Here is a 10,420-nt window from a genome sequence, read left to right on the forward strand (position 1 = left end):
GTCAACATAAAATAATAGAACATTTTAATAAAAATTAATATTTTTTCTTGAACATCAACTTACCAGACACCGAATAACTGCCCAAATGAATAAGCTTAACTCAAATCAGCCTATTTTCCTTGTTTTCCGAAAGCGAAACATTTCCTGTTGCCCACACCAAACAAGTCAGTACAAGACTGATGTGGCAATCGGCTGCTAAAATATTTGCCGCTAGTATTAGTGGAGAGAAATGGTGCGCCTGCGTGTAAGGCGCGTAAGGAAAATGAATGCAACACGATTATAGTCATCAGTCATTAGCGAGCATTGTAGTTCGTTATTAATAATTATGTATAACAGGATATTGTAAAAATGAAGTTATGAAATTTTTATTAAAACGTTTCTTACAGACCATTATATTGGCCGGGCTGCAAAAATATTCATTGTGGGCCATGAGTTTGACATGCTTGTTCTAGAATCTGTCCTCTTCTAAGTCAATCCTGAGGTATGGAAAACTGGAATACCGGGCAGGGCAATAGGAGCAAAACCAGGGGCACCCTACCCTAAAAAAAGACAGCACCCTTTAAGACCTAAGGCCATAAAAGGGATCGACCCTCTCATTAAATATACACTGAGTGGCCAGATTATTATGACCACCGCATCAGTACAATGAAGTGAATTAGTTATGCAAATAATAATAATAATAATAATAATAATAATAATAAAACCTTGAGGGTATTTGCTTAGGAAGTTTTCAATATTCAGTATTTTTGGAAGTGCCAATGAAGTACTGATGGGGTTGTCATAATAATCTGGCCAGTCAGTGTATATATAAAGCATGGGCTTCTCAGGCCCTGCCAGTCCCCAAGCAATACCCCTCTCCTCCTAGTACAAAAGCCAAATGGCAAATACCAGTTTGCGAAAGACCTAAGGGCTGTAAATAAGATTGTAATGCGGGTACATCCTATAGTTCCAAACCCATACACTATCTTAAATCCCAGGAGAAGCCAAATATTTTACTGTATTGAATTTAAAGGATGCCTTTTTCTGCATCCCCCTTCACCCTGATTCCCAGTACTTGTTCACATTTGAATGGCCTAACCCCCAAACCAGGGAGACCTGCCAATATTCATGGACTGTACTCCCTCAGGGCTTTAGGGACAGTCCCCATTTGTTTGGAAATTCTTAAGCCAAGAAATTAAGAGAACTCCAGTTGACCAACAGGACCCTCCCACAATATGGTGATGATACTAATTTCTAGTACTAACGCAGAAAACTCAGATAAAAATTCCATCCTGGTATTTACTTCCTCGTAAATAGAGGATATAAAGTATCTCCCCAAAAGGCCCAAATAACCTTCCAGGGGTCCCATATCTGGGGTACCTACTTACCTCAGAAGCCCAGACCGTCACCTCAAAGGAAACAAGCCATACTGGCTCTCAGCATCCCAAACAGTAACCAACAGCTTGGAGAATTTTTAAGAATCGCTGGCTTCTGCCACCTGTGGATCCCAGGTTTGGGGCTAAATGCTAACCCTCTATATAATGCTTTAAAAGAAGACGACAAAGGGCCAGTAGACTGGTCCCCTGAATGCCAACGTGCCCTTGAGAAATTAAAAGTGAAATTGAGCAGTGGATCTGTTTAGTCATGCCAAATTCAGAAAAACAGATTACTGTGCTCACTTCCGCAGCACATATACTAAAATTCAAACGATACAGAGAAGATTAGGATGGCCCTTGCACAAGGATGACACGCAAATTTGTGAAGCATTTTATATTTAAAACAAAAAGGAAAGAAAAATGGGTGACTTTGCATATAGCGGAAAGACAGGAAATAACATGTAGAGTCCCCATCCAAAATTTCAATTGGACTCCGAGCTTACTTTTCAAAACGCTGGATGTTGCTATAGTAGCCGGCTGGCCACATTGGTAACCAGCTGTAGCTGCCACTGCTCTCCTGGTAGGAGAGGTCGGTAAACTTACCTAGGGCAGGCACTGGAAGCCCCCCATCAAGTAAAGGGTTATCAATGGCTCCCGGGAGGAAGGCTTAAATAAATAGCAGGCTCTCCTTGACTCTCCTGAATTAACCCTAAAGCCTTGCCAAACTCTCAATCCCACTACCCTCCTAGTAATAGGAGGGTAGTCCACCAGGTCACACACCAATGCATAGAAACTATTGAACAAGTCCAGCAGGCCTGACCTAAAAGATGAACCTTCACCTAAATCTGAAGCAGAATAGTTTCCGTATGGCAATCATTTTACACAAAATGGGGTCAAAAAGGCAGGTATGCCATTGTCAGTCTTCAAGAAACAGTAAAAGCAAAAGCCTGCCCCCTACGACTTCAGCCCAAAAAGCTGAACTCACAGCACTCACTAAGGCAGTGGCCCTTTAAATACAGTTCCTCATGGCCCTTTAAATACAGTTCCTCATGTTGTGACCCAACCATAAAATTATTTTCGTTGCTACTTCATAACTGTAATGTTGCTACTGTTATGCATCGTAATGTCAATATCTGATATGCAGGATGGTCTTAGGCGACCGCCAAAGGGGTTCGTGACCCACAGGTTGAACCACTGCACTAAGGCCTTACAACTAGGGGAAAACACCTGAGTTAATATCTACACTGACTCAAAGTATGGGTTTCTCATATTACATGCCCATGCTGCTATTTGGAAAGAAAGAGCACCTTGAACAGCTAAAAATTCCCCCATAAATCATCATATAGGACAGTGATGGCGAACCTATGACACACGTGTCAGAGGTGACACGCGAACTCATTTTTTTGGTTGATTTTTCTTTGTTCAATGACATTTAAATATATCAAATAAATATCAAAAAATAAGGCTTTTTTTTACTATGGTTGCAAATATCAAAAAATTTCTAGCCCTGACTGGTTTGGCTCAGTGGATAGAGCGTCGGCCTGCGGACTCAAGGGTCCCAGGTTCAATTCCCCTCAAGGGCATGTGCCTTGGTTGCGGGCACATCCCCAGTGGGGGGTGTGAGGGAGGCAGCTGATCGATGTTTCTCTCTCATTGATGTTTCTAACTCTCTACCCCTCTCCCTTCCTCTCTGTAAAAAATCAATAAAATATATTTTTTAAAAAATTTCTATATGTGACATGGCACCAGAGTTAAATTAGGGTTTTTCAAAATGCTGACACACCGAGCTCAAAAGGTTCGCCATCACGGATATAGGAATTTAGAACTCCTGGCAACTGTAACACTTCCCCAAGAAATAGCAATGATACACTGCCAGGGCCGCCAAAAGGAAACACAGACATAATCAAAGGCATTACATTGGTAGATCAGGCAGCTAATATAACAACATGGTCTTCCTCAATCACCCTAAAGGCAGCTCTGCGCCCTGACCTCCCTCAGCCACCAGAAGGCCCCTTCTACATCACGAGGAAATCTCTTGGGCCTTAAAGAATGGATTCTCTAGAGACGGGCAGGCTGGATATCAAGGGATAATAAACATTTGTTACCTCAAACCTTAAAATGCTCCATGATGGCACTCACATAAGGAGAGGTGTTCTTGCTATCCTTGTCTCCCAGCTGGTTATGATATGAGAGCGTTACAAAGCAGTACAGGATGTGACCCAAGGATGTACTTTGCTCCAAAATAAACTCGAGTTGCCTTCCTCCTCCTCCCCTCCTGCACCAATACAAACCAGGGTACATACCCTGGGAAAGGGTGGCAAATCAATTGCACTCAGATGCCTCCTAAAGCTAGATGTAAATATTTGCTAGTATTTGTCAACACTTTTACTGGGTCGATTAAAGCCTTTCTACCAGAACACAAAAAGCTACTAAAATAGCCAAGTACTTACTTAAAAAAATCTTACCTAGGTTTGGACTACCAAGAAGCTTCCAGAGTGACAATGGACCCTCTTTAGTAGCCCAAATTACATAACAGCTAGCTCAAGCGTACGAATCAACTATCGCTTATACTCATCATGGAGACCTCAATCCTCAAATAAGGTAGAAAAAAGCTAATCAAACCCTAAAAAGGACTCTAGCCAAGCTATGCCAAGAAACGTGAACTCCTAAAGAAAAATGGCAAGCTAGCCCTTTTGCACTCACCTGTGGCAGAGGCCTTTCTCAGGTCTTCCAGCTGGTGTCTTACACCATTCATCTAGGACAGATAAGTTCAACCGGGGGACAAGGTCTAGTTAAAAACCGGGAGGGACGACTGTCCTAAGTCCCAGCTACAGCCCAGATGGAAGGGCTCACATCAAGTCCGACTGAGCACCCCAACTGCAGCAAATCTCCCAGGGACATAGCCAGTTCCGTTCACAGATCTCAAATTAAACATGCTTCCGGTGAGTCCCCACAGAAACCACAACCTCAGACCTACTCTTGTTTTGTTTTTGTGTGTGTGTGTGTGTGTTTTTTTTCTTCTGAGACCTACTCTTATGAACCCATCAGGGACCTCAAACTCCTTTTCAAGAAACAAGAACCTGTTACAAATAAGTCATGTAATGGCTGGGCCTTAGTGTCATTGTCTTCCTCGTATTTCTGACACTGTTCTCCCAGCCTGTCGGTATGCCCAGCCTCCATCCCCCAGGAAGAGAATTTTTCTGTCCTTGTTGGATTTAATCCTTATCAAATAAAGTCCCAAGTCCTCCACTCCACTCAAATTATTCACATTTTAACCAACAATATTTATCCTTCTTGTTTTCATATCCCTACCATACTCAAGACCCCTATGAAAAGAATGGAAGAGTAATACACTACTAAACGTTCCCAATACCGTTGCTGATGGAAATGAACTTTCTGATTGCTGGATCTGCCATAAACAGCCGACCACAGGAGCCCTCCCTCCTCAGTTTTCAATCTACAGCCCTCAACTTAAATCTAACTCTACTAGCAGGGTCCCAAAATAATTTTGAAAAAGCTAGTACTTTTTTAGTAAGCTTCCTTTCCGTTTCTAGCAACTTTTCTTGCACCAACCTCATCCTATTTGTTAATCAGACTAATAACTGGTCAGTTTTGAGGCTCTTATGCAAGACCCTTACAGAACTCTGCTGTCATTATATTACATCCAACAAATATATCAATAAACTTGAACAAAATAATTCTGTCCTATCTCTGATATATCCAAAGATTTCTTCTAACAATGTTTCCTGTACTCCCAATCTGACACACTGGTGTCCACTAAGCTACAGGGTCCAATCAGATGTCTAGGAAACTAATTCTCAAAATAACCCCCCAGAACATTTGCAGTTATTGACAAGGAGAAACTAATGTTAACTGGAAACTTGTTTACCAAGTCCCCACAGCACATAAAGCCCCCACAGGGCCAAGGGACCTCCTTGTAAAAGGAGAATTCCCTTACCCCTGACTTTAGGGAGGATACCTACTGAGGTCCAAGTTTTCTTTCTTTAAAAAAATTATATATTTGAAGGAGGATCGCACGAGGCCAAAGAAGTAAGGGATTATAAATTTACTAGAGGCCCTGTGCATGAAATTTGTGCATGGGGGTGGGGGAGGAGAGAGTCTCTCAGCCCGGCCTGCATCCTCTCACAATCCAGGACACTGCATGCACCAATGACCATACTTTTCATACAGGTGAAAGGCATCTTGCTGCTGTATGGGTAGCTACATTTTTTTTGCCCTGATTATAAAAAGTAGTACATAACATGATCCTTCTGAGGCAGTAGTACCATTTTCCCCATCTTATGGGTGGAAAAACTGAAGCAGAGAGAAGTTAAGTAATTGGCTGTGTTACACAGTTATAAATGTCAGAATCAGGGCTAACCACAAGATGTACAAGCCAGAGTCCATGCATGTCATCACTGCATCATCCTGTTTTTTTCAGTGTTAGAGTAGGGTAGGGTAAAACCTTGCAGGTTTTAATTTTTAAATCTAAGGGATTGTTCCCAATATATAGGGTAGGGTCCCTAGGCCTGGCCATCTGTGGGTGACCAGTGGGCAGGGCAATCATGGGGCCCCTGCTGGCACCCACCTTGGCTGGTGTCCTGGTGCAGCCTTCTGGCCTGCCCCACTCCCCTGATCACCGCCACCAGTCACTTCCCTCTCAGGGGGAAGACGCTCAGTGCAGGAGCCTCCCTGGTTGAGCGTCTGCCCCCTGGTGGTCAGTGCATGTCATAACGACCGGTTGTTCTGCATTCATGTTCTGCCATTCAGTTGACTTGCATATTAGGGTTTTATTATATAGGATTAGGTCATCTGAATACCAAATGGGCTGAGCCCCAAAATAGCGCCAGCCCCCAAAGACAGGGTGTCAGAGGTTTTTAAAGGACTCTAGGCAGGTTTTTTTTCTGGGCGGAGAATTCTCTGTTCAGGCCTGGATTCTGGGAAACTCTGGAGGGGAGAGATAATGATCTTAGCAAGTGGAATGTGTTCTAAGCAAGTGGAATGTCCATTGTGAAATGGCCTAAAGGTCAGTTCCCAGGGGAGGGGGTATTGGTTCAATTATTTGATGAAACCTAACAATATTTTTATTGATTTCAGAGAGGAAGGGAGAGATAGAAACATCAGTGATGAGAGAGCTCATTGATCAGCTGCCTCCTGCATGCCCCACACTGGGGATTGAGCCCGCATCCCTGGCATGTGCCCTGGCCGGGAATTGAATTGTGTCCTCCTGGTTCATAGGTCGGCACTCAACCACCAAGTCATGCTGGCCGGGCTGCAGGTAGTAACTCTGCCACTACTGTGAGTTTCTTAGGCAACATGTCTTTCCCCCACTCCCCACCCCCAGACGTAACACCCTGGTTATTGTACAGTAATTATGGTTTTTCCTATTTTGTCAGCCTGAGGAGCAACCATCCTCTATGAGTTAAGCAAGATACACCATTAAGAAGGAAGACTTGGGACTACAGGGCCTCAACAAAGGATTTACAGCAACTTTGGGATGTGATGGAGATTTCAACATGGCTTATTTTGGCTTCTACTACGTCAAAAGCATTGTTCCTATCTATAAGGTTCCAACCTTGGAGTTTTTGAGAAAATTTTGGATTGGTCTTCTAGTGGGCACAATAGCCTCAATCATTAACATCCCATTTTTTGTTGCCAAAAGTAGAATTCAAGGGCTTCAGCCAGTTAATAGAGAGATCAATACAGAGCCTGTTTTAAAACAATGGCAGCAGTCTATCAGGAAGAAAGGATTTTAGCTTTGTACAAAGGCCTGCTTCCCAGGATTACGAGACTTTGACCAGTGGTGTAGTGATGCTGCTGGTTTATGAATGCAACCATTCATGGCTTCAGGAGAACTTGTGATTGACTATGAAGTATATTTACCCCTTGAGATAATGCACATTTGCTCTACAGTACCTTGAGACTATTAATCAGCTAAGCTGATGCAATTATAAATTATACAATCCTATATAATAAAAGTGTAATATGCTAAGTGTCTGACTGGACGACCATTTGGTCAACCGCTTGACCAGTCACTATGACGTGCACTGACCACCAGGGGGCAGACACTCAGACTGGTAGGTTAGCTCGCTGCTTGGGTCTGGCCAATTGGGACTGGGTGAGAGGGCTGGACATGCCCTGGAGCCCTCCTGCAGTCCCTGATTGGCCCTGATTGGGACTGGGTGAGATGGCCCCGATTGGCCCCAATCGCTGGCCAGGCCAAGGGACCCCACCCATGCACGAATTCATGCACCGGGCCTCTAGTTACATATAATTATAAAATGAAAAAAATTAAGAACAAAACTTATTTTGATACTTCAAAAATTATCTCTAGCCCGGCCGGTGTGGCTCAATAGTTAAGCATCAACCCATGAACCAGGAGCTCACGGTTAGATTCCGAGGCAGGGCACATGCCTGGGTTGTGGATTTGATTCCCAGTAGGGGGCATACAGAAGGCAGCTGATCGATAATGCTCTCTCATCATTTATGATTCTCTCCCTCTCCCTTCCTCTCTCTGAAATCAATAAAAATATATATTTAAAAAAATTATCTCTAGACAATTTGAGGCTGTAGTTATGGCTATATGTGTCATAAAATTGTAAGAAGAAGAATATGAAGCCATGAGGTATGTAAACTGAATATAGAAAAATAGTATAGAACTCAGATATGTTTCATAAAAGCAATATAAATTTTGTGACATGTTTTAATTACACTGCTTCACAATAAAAATTCATTGTATTAATAATCGTTTTTTCCCAAGAGGCCAAAAAATGCTTAAAGAAAAAAAAAGCCAAAATTTAAACAGTTTTTATCAGAATAAACTCTTCCATAAATAATATTTTTGGAAGATAATATTATTTTTTATTTAAGAAGATATTTTTATTTTTTTAAATATTTTTTTTATTGATTTCAGAGAGGAAAAAGGAGGGAGAGAGAGACAGAAACATCAATGATGAGAGAGAATCATGGGTCAGCTGCCTCCTGCATGCCCCCCACATGGGATCGAGCCTGCAACCCAGGCATGTGCCCTGCCCAGGAATTGAACTGTGACCTCATGATTCATACATAGGTCGACACTCAATCACTGAGCCACACCAGCTGGCCAAGAAGATATTTTTAAAATGCACTAAAATGGCCTTTTAAAAATCTTGACTTTGATGTTAAAATGTAAATTTGTTTGGTTTTCTAGTAATAATACACATCTCAGCTTTATTTTTCTAAATCTACTTTATAGTTTGCACTATTGTTTAAAGCAGGCCATACTTTGAAATCCTGATATTTAAAGTCTATTATGACAAATAGAAAATGTGAAGTTAACAAAACAACAAGAAAGCCCACTGCGTGGGAAAACATATTTGCTAATGTCATATCTGATAAGGGCTTAATCTCCAAAATTTATAGGGAACTCATACAACTTAACAAAAGGAAGATAAACAATCCAATCAAAAAATGGGCAAAGGACCTAAATAGACACCTTTCAAAAGAGGACATTCAGAAAGCCAAGAGACATATGAAAACATGCTCAAAGTCACTAATCATCCGAGAGATGCAAATCAAAACAACAATGAGGTACCATCTCACACCTGTCAGACTGGCTATCATCAACAAATCAACAAATGACAAGTGCTGGAGAGGATGTGGAGAAAAAGGAACACTCGTGCACTGCTGGTGGGAATGCAGACTGGTGCAGCCACTATGGAAGACAGTATGGAGTTTCCTCAAAAAACTAAAACTGGAACTCCCATTTGACCTTGTGATCTCACTTCTAGGAATATATTCCAAGAAAACAGAAACACCAATCAGAAAGGATATATGCCCCCCTATGTTCATAGCAGCACAATTCACCATAGCTAAGATCTGGAAACAGCCTAAGTGCCCATCAGTAGATGAATGGATTAGAAAACAGTGGTACATCTACACAATGGAATACTATGCTGCTGTAAAAAAAAAAAAAAAAAAGGAACTCTTACCATTTGCAACGGTATGAATGGAACTGGAGAGCATTATGCTAAGTGAAATAAGCCAGTCAATGAAGGAAAACACCACATGATCTCACTCATTCATGGATAATAAAGACCATTATAAACTTATGAACAAAAATAGATACAGAGGCAGAGCTGCCTCGAACAGACTGTCAAACTACAGCGGGAAAGCCAGGGAGGGTTGAGGGACAGGGGGGTGGGGGAGGGGGGGTAAGAGATCAACCAAAGGACTTGTATGCATGCATATAAGCATAACCAATGGACATAAGACACTGGCGGGTAGGGGAGGCCGGGGGATTGTTAAGGGCAGGGAAAAAAAGGAGACATATGTAATACTCTTTGTAATACTTAAAGCAATAAAACAATTAAAAAAAAAAGAAAATGTGAAGTTATATTAAACTACTTTCCTTCACATAGTTAGTTCCCTTTGAAAACAAGTTTTGTTGCTGAAATATGTTCATGTTAAATCACAAATTCGAACCACTCCTTGGGCCCATTTGTACTGTCTGTATTTGCATCTAAATACCTTTGCTCAGGACTCTTATCTATGCCATTCTTAAAATGAAGGTAAAAGTAAAAGTACAGCCCTAGCCAGTTTGGCTAAGTGGGTAGAGTGTCAGCCTGTGGACTGAAGAGTACTGGGTTTGATTCTGGTCAAGGGCACATGCCCAGATTGTGGACTTGATCCCCAGTCAGGGCATGCAGGAGGCAGCCAATCAATGATTCTCTCTTATCATTGACGTTTCTATCTCTCTCTCCCTCTCCCTTCCTCTCTGAAATCAAAAAAAAATATATTGAAAAAATAAAGTAAAAATACATTTCCAGATTATAAGTGACAGCCTGGGGTTAGGGGGTGGAAACTCATGCTCTAGGGCCTGGTTAACTGACCCATGTGGTGGTGCCTCATTCTCTACATATGAAGGGGTGATGAGCTGTGGGTGTAGAGAATGGTTGGGAGTGGCCAAATAAGAGTGATCTAAGAAAAAAATGAGTGATCTGTAACATCCAATGTGTGAAACCTACTATTTGGGGATAGGAATCTCTCAGAAGACATTCCATGGTACATACTCTGAGACAACCTGT

The 10,420-nt window shown here is 42.0% G+C and overlaps 1 protein-coding gene across 1 annotated transcript in view; it reads right to left on the reverse strand.

Annotated features, from left to right (window-relative positions):
* LOC308517469 (NXPE family member 3-like) overlaps positions 1-4,236 on the reverse strand; it is a 61,196-nt gene extending 56,960 nt beyond the window's left edge. Inside the window, exon 1 of the mRNA XM_081088616.1 lies at positions 4,059-4,236. The gene's annotated coding sequence lies outside the window, so the exon portion shown is untranslated. The remainder of the gene's footprint in view (positions 1-4,058) is intronic.
* Between the last annotated feature and the right edge of the window lie 6,184 nt (positions 4,237-10,420).

The sequence above is a fragment of the Myotis nattereri genome (assembly GCF_964212035.1).
Source record: "Myotis nattereri genome assembly, chromosome: 4".
Classification (NCBI taxonomy): Eukaryota; Metazoa; Chordata; class Mammalia; order Chiroptera; family Vespertilionidae; genus Myotis; species Myotis nattereri.